General features: G+C 31.6%; 1 pseudogene; it reads right to left on the bottom strand.

Moving 5' to 3' along the window:
• Positions 1 to 318: 318 nt before the first annotated feature.
• On the bottom strand, positions 319 to 959 carry LOC101288163 (GTP-binding nuclear protein Ran-like; annotated as a pseudogene).
• Positions 960 to 12266: the final 11307 nt, after the last annotated feature.

Genomic DNA, 12266 nt, shown 5'->3' with positions numbered 1-12266 from the left:
AAATGGGAATGACAGTAACAAACAAGATTCCACCACTGAATATTGTGATGTGACTATAGCAGTCTTATACGTGAAACTCAAGGAGGAAATAACTGTGTCCCAAAATACATAAATATGCAGGTACAAAAAAAATGAAGGTTTTTTTTTTTTAACTGCCACATTCACTCCGAAGCCCATTCATCTCTTTCAGCATCCCAAAGATTAATCACATGCTCTGCTTAGCTATATAATAAAGAGGCAAACATGTTGTACCACTGACATCACAGGTCAGTTGCCTATAAAACTAGACTTCTGACGCTGGGCTCCAGCTTCACTTTCTCACGGGTCATCATCTTCATCCAGGAGGGCAGTTGTCTGAGCAACCTCTAGATCATGCTTGTACTGCACTGCCAACGCTGGGTCCATGACCACCTCTGGCGGGGCAAAAGCAGGCATGGCGACAAACTCTAAGTTAGGGTCTCCGATCAGTTTTCTAGCAAGCCAGAGGAAGCTTTTCAAAGTTGTAGTTACTTTTGGCAGAAATGTCATAGTACTGATGATTCTTCTTTCGGTGGAAGACAATTGACTTTGCCTTAACCTTTCTGTCCTTAATGTCCACTTTGTTGCCACACAACACGATGGGGATGTGATCTCTATGCCAGGTCTCTATGCCAGTTATGCACATTCTTGTAAGTAACTCTCGATGTTACATCAAACATTATAATGGCACACTGAGCTTGGATATAATAGCCATCTCTCAATCCACCAAATTTCTCCTGACCAGCTGTATCCCATACATTGAACTTAACAGGTCATCTGTTGGTATGGAACACAAGGGGATGGACCTCAACACCCAAGGTAGCTACATACTTCTAAAATTCACCAGTCAGATGACATCTCACAAATGTAGTTTTACCAGTACCACCATCCCCAATCAATACCAATTTGAACTGAAATTGGGGTTCTACTTGGGCAGCCATGGTGATGCTACTTCCAGAAGCGTCTCTGCGCTCGTCTGACTGAGGGCTCCATTTGCTTAGTTTTTAGAATGTATTTGTCCAAAGTTGCACATCATATTATTTTACATGATTTTATTACCTTTCATATCTGTGGCTATATGTTACATTATTTCATCTTTTCAGTCATAGACAGGCACTGGTATCATACATTAAAAAGAGACAAATATTTATTTGTCAGGTTATATTTTCATTGTTATATTAATTTTATATATTCGAATGTAGTGGATATTTTAATATCCAAAAAGGAGAAAAATATCTAAATGAAAATGTGAACTCCAAGTAAACAGCATTTATCTAACACAAACAACAAATAGTATATAAACAAAGAAAAGAAACCTAGGTTCTAAACCTAGATATCTATGACCTTGAGTAATTTACTTAATTTTCTACGTGACTTACATAATGCTTGTTATTACAAATTGGATCTCAGTAATATCACTCTAAATAGGAAAGTGTTCCCTGGGTAGGGGTGGGTGTGTGTGTGTGTGTGTGTGTGTGTGTGGTGTGAGCACACGTGCATGCACATGTGCGCGTGCATGCACATATGCACATATTTTACAAACTACAAACTACTCAGAACAAACAATAATGCAAAATGGAGAATTAAGCTTTTTATCTATTATAGCCACTGGTTTTGTCAAATGTATACCAAAATCTTTCAGAGATGTAACACATTTTTCCCCCTTAATAAGAGGTTTTTATACCCAAGTATCCAAATCTCATTAACTCTATCAATATGACCATGGGTACATCCTCACTGGGAAAACCTTCCTAGAATTTTCTCATTTGACTAACACTGTACATTGTCTTATTTGATTAAATAATTTAAATCGAATGAAGGATTCCAAGGAGCTCTTTTTTTGCAAAGAAAAAATATTTAACCCTGTAATGAGTGGCAGATACCAATCTTTGTTAAACTTTGAATTTAATTTCTCAAATATAATTCTCTTTGAATGGCACTGTACTTATGAAGTGTCCAAACCCTTCTTGCAAATTATAGATTAATCACAAGGATGCATTTTTATTGTTCAATTTCCTCTAATACAGAAAAAATCATTCAAATAAAAATGTAAAATAAATGGATACAATTAAGTAATCTTATCTTTCTGTAATACTCTAGGTATACTGTATTCTATAGGACCATTGATACAGAGATATTGATAATATCTCAATCACTATTTATTGCTGCCTGAAACAATCACTATTTGTTACGGTCCAAATCAGTCCTGATCTAGTTTATAATAAATCGAAATAGGACCAAGGCATACAAGATATCGCCAAATGTTATTTTATCTACAAAATGAGGATAATTTTAACAAAATGAACATTCTTAAAGGCTTTTTGGAAATAATTCATACACATTATAAGCATGTGATGCCTAATAGGTTTCTTTATGCTTTACACTATTCATTATTATTATATTAAAATGAATGGGCATAGCAAGAATGGTTATTGTTCAGTCTGAAATGATAGAACACATTTTTTAATCTCTTTCTTTAACTCATATTATTTATTTATTATTATTTTTTAACATCTTTATTGGAGTATAATTGCTTTACAATGGCGTGTTAGTTTCTGCTATATAACAAAGTGAATCAGCTATAGGTATACATATATCTCCATATGCCCTCTCTCTTGCATCTCCCTCCCACCCTCCCTATCCCACCCCTCAAGGTGGTCACAAAGCACCGAGCTGATCTCCCTGTGCTATGTGGATGCTTCCCACTAGCTATCTATTTTACATTTGGTAGTGTATATATGTCCATGCCACTCTCTCACTTCGTCCCAGCTTACCCTTCCAACTCCCCGTGTCCTCAAATCCATTCGCTACATATGTGTTTTTATTCCTGTCCTGCCTGTAGGTTCTTCAGAACCTTTTTTTTTTTTTTTTTTTTAGATTTCATATATATGTGTTAGCAGATGCTATTTGTCTTTCTCTTTCTGATTTACTTCACTCTGTACAACAGACTCTAGGTCCATCCACCTCACTGCAAATAATTCAATTTCGTTTCTTTTTATGGCTGAGGAATATTCCATTGTATATATGTGCCACATCTTCTTTATCCATTCATTTGTCGATGGACACTTAGGTTGCTTCCATGTCCTGGCTATTGTAAATAGAGCTGCAATGAACATTGCGGTACATGACTCTTTTTGAATTATGATTTTCTCAGGGTGTATGCCTAGTAGTGGGATTGCTGGGTCATATGGTAGGTCTATTTTTAGTTTTTTAAGGAAAAAACACATTCACATTAGAAAATTGCTTTTATTTGAATATTGATATTTAATAATTGTATCACTTCAAAATGTCTAAATCATACAGATATATAGATATAAGGATAGATACACAAGGATAGATACATAGGTAGATTCCTTATGGTGGTATACTTAACTGAATTTGGGATTAGGAACTATACTGATAGATATACTAAGAGCAGATATTATTTCTATGAATATTTTAAAAGAAAAAATTATTTAAGTTTTATGTTTAACATTTGATATATGAAATATTCACAATTTAAAAAGTAAATGAAATATTTTATAATAAAGTTTTCAGTTATCCTTTATAAATTGTTGGCTTTTTTAAAGAGAATAATCAAATAAATTTTATTTGTTGAAATGTCTATAATATTTAATGCCATCTCCTCTTCAAAATTCCTGATATTTGTCATACAAAGTGTACTTAGTGTTTTTCCATCCTGAAATAAATTTGTGCAGCTTTAAAGCGTGACAGTTACAATTATAGAAGATTTCTGCTGATTTCTTGGATGGATGTTTTTTACTCTCTGATTCCCATGTAAAATAGCATAGAATATGTTCATACTATGAATTCCAGCATGTTTGAGATGGAAAGAAGTGAAAGTGATCAGAATGTTATTAATGGTATTACACTATGAACATGTACACAGAGGCAATACAACTGGTTCAGGAAGTACTGATCCAGGGATTGCAAATAGTGTTAGCAAGTGATTGAGATTCAGGACAGGAAGTGTTAATTGCACCATGTTAGAGTGAGCCTAGATGATTTTTTTTTTAAAGAGCAATTTACTTAAAAGGGGTATGCATTCTTTTTAAAATGAATATCTTATTTGCAAATTGAAGATTAAACAGTTTTTGCTCTATAAATAATTGTGGGGGGTGGTAGATGAATGCTTTATTTAAATATTAATTCTTAGCTGTGTATATTTTTTTCAGACATTCACTGAGAAAATTGATTTTGTTATTTAGTACATTCACCAAGCAAAATATCTGTTTAGTCTTAAAGACATTAATCAGGAAACGATATGCATTTTAATCCAACAAATGTATTAGTTTAGACAGTAAATTTTAAATTTGAACCTAAGAAATGTTTTGACATAGCCTAGTAAATCTGCATTTTTATTTAAAGCTTAATTAACTTTACTATAACATAACAAACAATTGAGCAAAGGACTTTGGAAGAGACATATCTCCAAAGACATGCAAATGGCCAACAGGTATATGAAAATATAAAAAGATGTTCAACATCACTAATCATTAAGGATATTCAAATCAAAACCACAATGAGATATTATCATGGACAAGTACTGCATGATTCCACTTGCTAATCAAACTCATAAAAGGATAAAATATAGTAGTGGTAACCAGGGCTTGGGTGGTAAGGGAAATGAGTTGTTATTCAATGGATATATAGTTTCAGTTATGGTAGATGAATAAATTCTATGTGTTTGCTGTATAACATAATGTCTATAGTTAACAATATAGCATTGTGTACTTCAATAGTTGTTAAAAGGGCAGGTCTCATGTTAAGTATTCCTACTAAACAGAAAAAGAAAAAAGAAGGACACAGAAAACTTTTGGAGGTGATGAATATGTTTATTAACTTGATTGTGCTGTGGCATCATGGGTGTTTGCAAATGCCCAACTCATTAAATTGTACACATTAAATATGTGCATTTCTTTAGATATCAATTAAATCTTGATAAAAGTTAAAAAAAATCATTGGTATTCAGATAATATAGAAAAACTGAGCAGATAAAAAATACAAATATACCAAGTTCTAAAAAGTAAAACTGACAAGCCACAGAAAAAGGGATTGAAAAAGGTGAATAAATATATAAAATAATAAATTACACTGATAATCAATGTAAAATAAACATTTATATTCTTAATAATTCATTAAAAATTACAAATCTATCTATGCTGAGTTGACAAGAAATGGAAGAAATGTGATTTTTTTATATGGTATTAATGAGGTTAAAATATGGAGCAATCACATATATTGGTCTACAGTTTTCTTTTCCAGTAGTGTCCTTATCTGGCTTTGATGTTGAGATAATGCTGGCCTCATAAAATGAGTCTGGATGTGTTTCCTCCTTGTTAATTTTTTGGAACAGCTTGAGATGGACTGGCATTAATTCTTCTTTAAATGTTTGGTAGAATTCACCAGTGAAGCCATCTGATCCTGGGCTTTTCTGTGTTGGGAAGTTTTTGATTAGTGATTCAATCTCCTTATTTGTTACTGGTCTGTTCAGATTTTCTGTCTCTTCCTGATTCAGTCTTGGGTGATTGTATATTTCTAAAAATTCATCTATTCCTTCTAACTTTTCCAAATTTTTTTGGTGTAGAATTTTTCATAGTAGTCTCTTATGATCCTGTGCATTTCTGTCCTATCAGTTGTAATGTTTTCTCTTTCATTTCTCATTTTATTTATTACAGTTTTCTCTTTTTTTTCTTAGTTATTCTACTTAAAGTTTTGTCAGTTTTATCTTTACAAGAAACAAGCTCTTAGTTTCAGTGATTTTTTTTGGTCCAAATTTCACTTATTTCTGCTCTGATCTTTGTTATTTCCTTCTTTTACCACCATTGGGCTTAGTTTGTTCTTTTTCTAGTTCCTTGAGGAGGTATAAAATTATGTTGTTTATTTGACACTTTTCTAATTTCTTAATAAATGTATTTATCACTACAAACTTCCCTCTCAGAACTGCTTTGGCAGCATCCCATAGGTTTGGGTATGCTGTATTTCCATTTTCATTTGTTTTGAGGTATTTTTTATTTCTTTTAAGGTTTCTTCTTCTTAAGGAGTATGTTGTTTAATTTAAACATGATTTAAAATTTTCCAGGTTTCCTCTTCTTGATTTTTAGTTTCTTACTATTGTGGCTGGAAATGATACTTGGTATTATTTCACTTTTCCTGCATTTGATAAGATTTGCTTCATAGCCTATCATATCCCTGATGAATATAGATGCAAAAATTCTCAACAAAATATTAACAAACCTAATTCATCAGTACATTAAAAGGATCATATACCATGACCAAGTGAGGTTTATTCCTGGGATGAAAAGTTGGTTCAATATACACAAAGCAATAAATGTGACATACCATATTAATAGAATGAAAGAAAATGTGACATACCGTATTAATAGAATGAAAGAAAATCATATGATCTTCTCAATAGATGCAGAAGAGGCATTTGACACAATAGACCATTTTCTCATAATAAAAATCCCCAACAAATTTGGTATATAAGGAACAAACTTCAACATAATAAAGGCCATATGCAACAAACCCACAACTGTCATCATATCCTACAATGAAAGACTGAAAGCTTTTCCTCTAAGATCAGGAAGAAGACAAGGGTGTCTAGTGTCACCATTCATTCATAGTAATGGAAGTCCTAACTAGAGCAATTAGGCAAGGAAAAGAAATAAAAGGTATCCAAACTGAAAAAAGAAGAAGTAAAATTGTTGTTATTCACTGATGATCTTATATATAGGAAGTTCTAAAGACTGAACCAAAAAATGTTGAAACTAATCAATGAATTCAGTAAAGATGCAGGGAAAAAATATACAGTTGCATTTCTACACAATAACAACAAAACATCTGAAAAAGAGATGAAGAAAACTATCCATTCATGATAGCATCAAAAACAATAAAATACTTAGAGATAAATTTATCCAAGGATGTGAAAGATCTGTACAATGAAAACTACAAGATTTTGATGAAAGAAATTGAAGTAGATTCAAACAAATGGAAAGATATCTCTGTGGACCAGAACTAATATTGTTAAAATATCCATGCTAATAAAGGTCACCTATAGATTCAATGCAATCCCTTTCAAAATTCCAAAGGAATTCTTCATGGAAATATAAATAAATTCTAAAATATGTATAGAACTACAAAATACTCTGAATAGACAAAGCAATCATTAGAAAAAAGAACAAAACAGGAGACATCACACATCCTGGTTTCAAACCATATTGTAAAGCTATAGTAATCAAAATAGTATGGTACTGACATAATAGCAATAATATAGATCAGTGGAAAAAAATTTAGAGTCCAGAAATAAACTGCTGCATATATAATCAACTAATGTTTGATGAGAGCCAAGAACACTCAATGGGTAAAAGATAGATTCTTTAGCAAAGGATGCGATGAAGCCTGGATAATCAGATGGAAATAATAATAATAATATTTGACCCCTATTTTACACCACTCACAAAAATTAACTCAACATGGATGAGAGAGTTAAACATAAGACAGACCTGGTACTATACTCCTAAAAAACATAGAGAAGAAGCTCCTTGACTTTGATCTGGGCAATAATTTTTTGAATATAACACCAAAAGCACAAACAACAGAAGCAAAAGTAAATAAGAGGGACTACATCAAACTTAAAAGCCTCTGCACAGCAAAAGACAATCATCAAAATGAAAAGGCCACCAATAGAATGGGAGAAAATATTTGCAAACTATTTATTGGATAAGGGATTGATATAAAAAATAGAACTCATACAACTAAATAGCAAAAAAAAAGAAAAAAATCTAATTAAAAATGGACAGAGGAATTGAATAGAAATTTTTCCAAGAAAACATCCAAATAATCACCAGGTACAGGAAAAGATGCTTAATATTACTAATTATCAGGGAAATTCAAATTAAAACTACAATGAGATATTATTCACACCTGTTAGAATGGTTATCATCAAAGATAGAAGAAATAAGAAGTGTTGGCAAGGATGTGGAGAAAATGGAATGCTTGTGCACCACTGGTGGGAATATAAATTGGTTCCACCACTATAAAAAACAGTGTGAAAAGTTACTCAAAAAAATGAAAAATAGAACTACTATAGGATCCAGCAATTCCACTTCTGGTTCTATATCCGATGGAATGAAATCAGGATCTATAAGAGATATCTACACTCCCATGTTCACTGCAATATTTTTCACAATAGTCGAGATATGGACGCATCCTAAGTGTCTGTCAATGGATGAATGGATAATGAAGATATGATCTATCTATCTATCTATCTATAGAGAGAAAGAGAGGGAGGGAGGGTGGGAGGGGAGAGAGAGAGAGAGACATGAGAAAGAGGGAAATAGTGCCATTTGCTATAGCATGGATAGACATTGAGGGCATTAAATAAGATAAATAAGGTCGACAGGGGAAGACAAATACTGTATGATATTTATAAGTGGAATCTAAAAAAGCTAAACCTATAAAAACAGAGAATAGAATGGTGGTTACCAGGAGCTGGGAGCTGGAAAAATGTCTAAGGGTACAAACTTGTAATTAATATATAAATAAGTTCCAGATATCTCATGCAGAGCAGTGATTATAGTTGAGAATACTGTATTATAATCTTCAAATTTGAGAGACTAGACCTTAATCATTCCCACTGCAAAAAATAAATGATAATTATGTGTTATGAAAGAAGTGTTAGCTTATGTTGTGTTGGTAATTGAAATATATAAATGTATCAAATCAACATGTTGCACACCTAAACTTACAGAATGTTATATGCTGATTATATCTCAATAATTTAAAAATTTGGATCAATCACTTTGAAAGTACTTTGCTAATAGCCCAAGCAGTAATTAGCTTCTGAAATAGTTACCAATGAGCTCATCCCTTGGTATTCATTCCGTTGTGTAATCTCTTTTACCTGAGTATGTGCTGACTTAGTCGCTTGCTTCTAACATGTGGACTGTGGCAAAAGTTGATAGGCTGTCACTTCTGAGATTAGATTACAGAGGTTAGGATCTCTTTCTTCCTCTGTTTGATGAAGTCAGCTGCCTTATTGTGAAATGATCTGTGGAGAGGATTGAGGCTGGATTTCCATCAATAGCCAGTGAGGAATCTGGGCTCTTAGTTTAACATGTGATGTATTGGATCCTGCCAACAACTACATGGGCGAGTGTGAAAGCAAATCCACCCTCAGTTGTACTTTGAGAGGACTATGGCTTTGTGAGATATCTAAGGCAGCTCAGGCATGCCTGGATTCCTCACCCACAGAAACTGTGAAAAAAAATAAATATTTATTCCTTTAAGTAGGTATGTTTTGGAGAAATGTTTAACACTGTGATTGGTAACTAGTACAGCTGTTAAATATGAATAATCTCAAGTCATAAGACTCAACAAATTCATTCTAGATATGTGCTGTGTAAAAAATATTATGGCTCATGTGAACCGGGAAATGAAATAAATAAATGGGTTATTCATAAAATGAACTTTTAAAAAATTTATAAACATAGGTTAACCTGGAACACAAAATTATGAGTAAAACCAATAAGTTACAAAAATAACATGTATAGATGATTTTATACTTGTATATTAAAGCAGAAAAATATTATATATTGTATATAATTATATTAATATGTAGTAAAGATATAATATTAATCCATGGTCCAGGCATTGAGATCAGGATATTGCCTCAGTGAAGGATGATTGAGAGGTCAAAGAAAGCATCACATCATTTATAATGCTTTATATTTTTCAAATAATATGTCAGATGCAAATGTGGCAAAATGCTATAACTTATACTACGTTTTGGTAGAGTATGCATAGATATATTTTATATTATGCTCTACTTTTTCTTGTTTGAAATATTTCATAATTTTTGAAATAATATTTAATAAGGGGAAATGGAAACATAAATGTGATACATTAATATGAAATTGATAAAAGTGTCATTAATATAAAATATAATGGAGATAAAAGCACCTTTATTTGGTTCAGATAAGCTAAAAGAAGACCAAATTAGACACAGATCTTGTTTATTGTAGTACTCCAATGACAACAGGATCAGCAACCATAATATATCAAATCATTTCCAAGACATTAAGCAAACAAATAATTTATATAGAGTAATGTAAACAAATCATTTATACATCTATTGCACACAGTGCATCTCTAATCTATGCCTCAGAGACATCTAGTAAATAGTATGAAGTAGCATAAATCTATCGTATTTTGTTTTTGTTGGGAAAAAAACTTTATAAAAATGACATATAATCTACTAAAAATGGAAAAATACATTATTCAACCACGTAAATCTGACATCTAGAAATATTAATAATATGCTAATTAGAGAGCAATAATTATTCAAAGTTTTAGTCACTTGATATGCAATATATTATATCAAAGATGGGCAGTCTTAGAGATTTGTTTATGATTCAATTTGTTGTGCCATATAGATAAATTTCCAGATTAACTTTTTTAAACTAATATATTTCCTTTGACTTACAAATTATTAAAAGGTATATAGTACCAAAATATTTATTTGTTTTGTATATATTTTGTCACTGTTACAAAAACAGTTATAATAATTAAAATAATGTCTATTATTTTCATCATTATTTGCTTAATAAATAGGACCAAAAAAACTTGACTTCAAGATATTATTCATGGCTGTTTACAAATAATAATTTGTTTACAACAAAAGGGAATGAAGAATGGTTAATAAGACTACAGTAATTCCCAAACCCTTCATAACTCATTAGCTGATTTCTGAACATTCATTTTCATACATTTACATAAACACTTTTAACTGTTAACATGGAATTCATTCTGTGGGAAATATAATGTGAATTTTTGTGAATTATTTATACTTGAATACTTAAATATATTTTTGGTAATATGTATAGAAAGAAAAAGTATACATATGATATTGAAATAAAAAGCAGATGGAGATGAGAAAGGACAAAAAGAACTTGTAAGACTAATTTGACACTGTTTACAGACTTTGCTTAAATTTCATTAACGGCCCAATTTCCTCACCACTTCTATCTGTGCATTTTTCTGTGTAAGTTCGCAATGCTTTCCCACTGTGGGTAAGTTTAATTCTCTGTGCCTGGGCTTAGTTTGTGACTTGCTTATGTCAATATGACCTGACATCAGCAGTGTCTTGAAAAGCATTTGCAAGATGAGACTCACTAGCTCTTGAGCTTCTGATGTCAACATGATAAGAACGTGGTAAGTCTGATGGTCCTTAAAAAGGGATGAATGACAACTAAAGCAGAGAAGTATCAGCTGAGATGTCCCAGGAAAGCCCAGTTGAGAATAGAGCCCTGACCAAATTTCAGATCCAGTCAACCACTGATACCTGAGCAAACTCAACATAAACTGGGCCCAAACTAGATTAGCCAAGCCATGGCAAGCCATGGGAAATTCAACTTATAATAAACAGTAGTTGATTTTAAGCTACAGGACGTTGGATTTCTTTTTACACAATGATAATTAAATGATGTAGGCCAATTATTTTACAGAGCATTTTATGAAATGGAATGCATATAATGTATAAGTTTTCCATATTGTGGAAAAGAAATTTGTAATAAATATTAAAAATTCAGCTTAAATTTTTCTTCCTTTAGATGATAATGTTTTGTCCAAAGTAGAAAATTCTAATATATACAATTATGCTAATGCATGGAAGAGGTCCTTCCAAGTTATACTATGACAGACATCAAAAATATTTCATGAAATTGAATCATTACGTTGTATACCTGAAACTAACATGTTATATAATATAATGTTGCATGTCCATTATACCTCAATAAAAAATAAAAATAAAGAAAATATTTAAAAACTCAAGATAAATATTAAGCATGGATTACTATAAGCCAGAGAACATGGAATGTGCAGGCATGGATTTAAAAAAAATAATTTCACTCTTTTTCTCTATTCATTAACACTAATACTCATTTTATTTAAAGATGTAGATTACTATATTGATATAGATTAGAATAATATAAATCATAAAGTCTCACAAGGTAAATGACCATTTCCTAATTATCTCTTTGTTGTTGTTCATATGGAAAAATTGCTTTTACCTGAATGGTTTTAAGGTACATATTTTAAAAGAACACTTCTAAAATTTACATATAAAACGACAAACCAAACATTGTACTATTATATATTATTGGTGTCCTCGAGCATTTTTCAATATTTTATCTTTTATGAATTCAGGGTTATTCCTGGAACTAATATGTAAATATAATTTTAAAACA

Source organism: Orcinus orca, chromosome 3 (assembly GCF_937001465.1).
Source record: "Orcinus orca chromosome 3, mOrcOrc1.1, whole genome shotgun sequence".
NCBI lineage: Eukaryota > Metazoa > Chordata > Mammalia > Artiodactyla > Delphinidae > Orcinus > Orcinus orca.
This window is presented reverse-complemented; position numbering and strand designations above follow the sequence as displayed.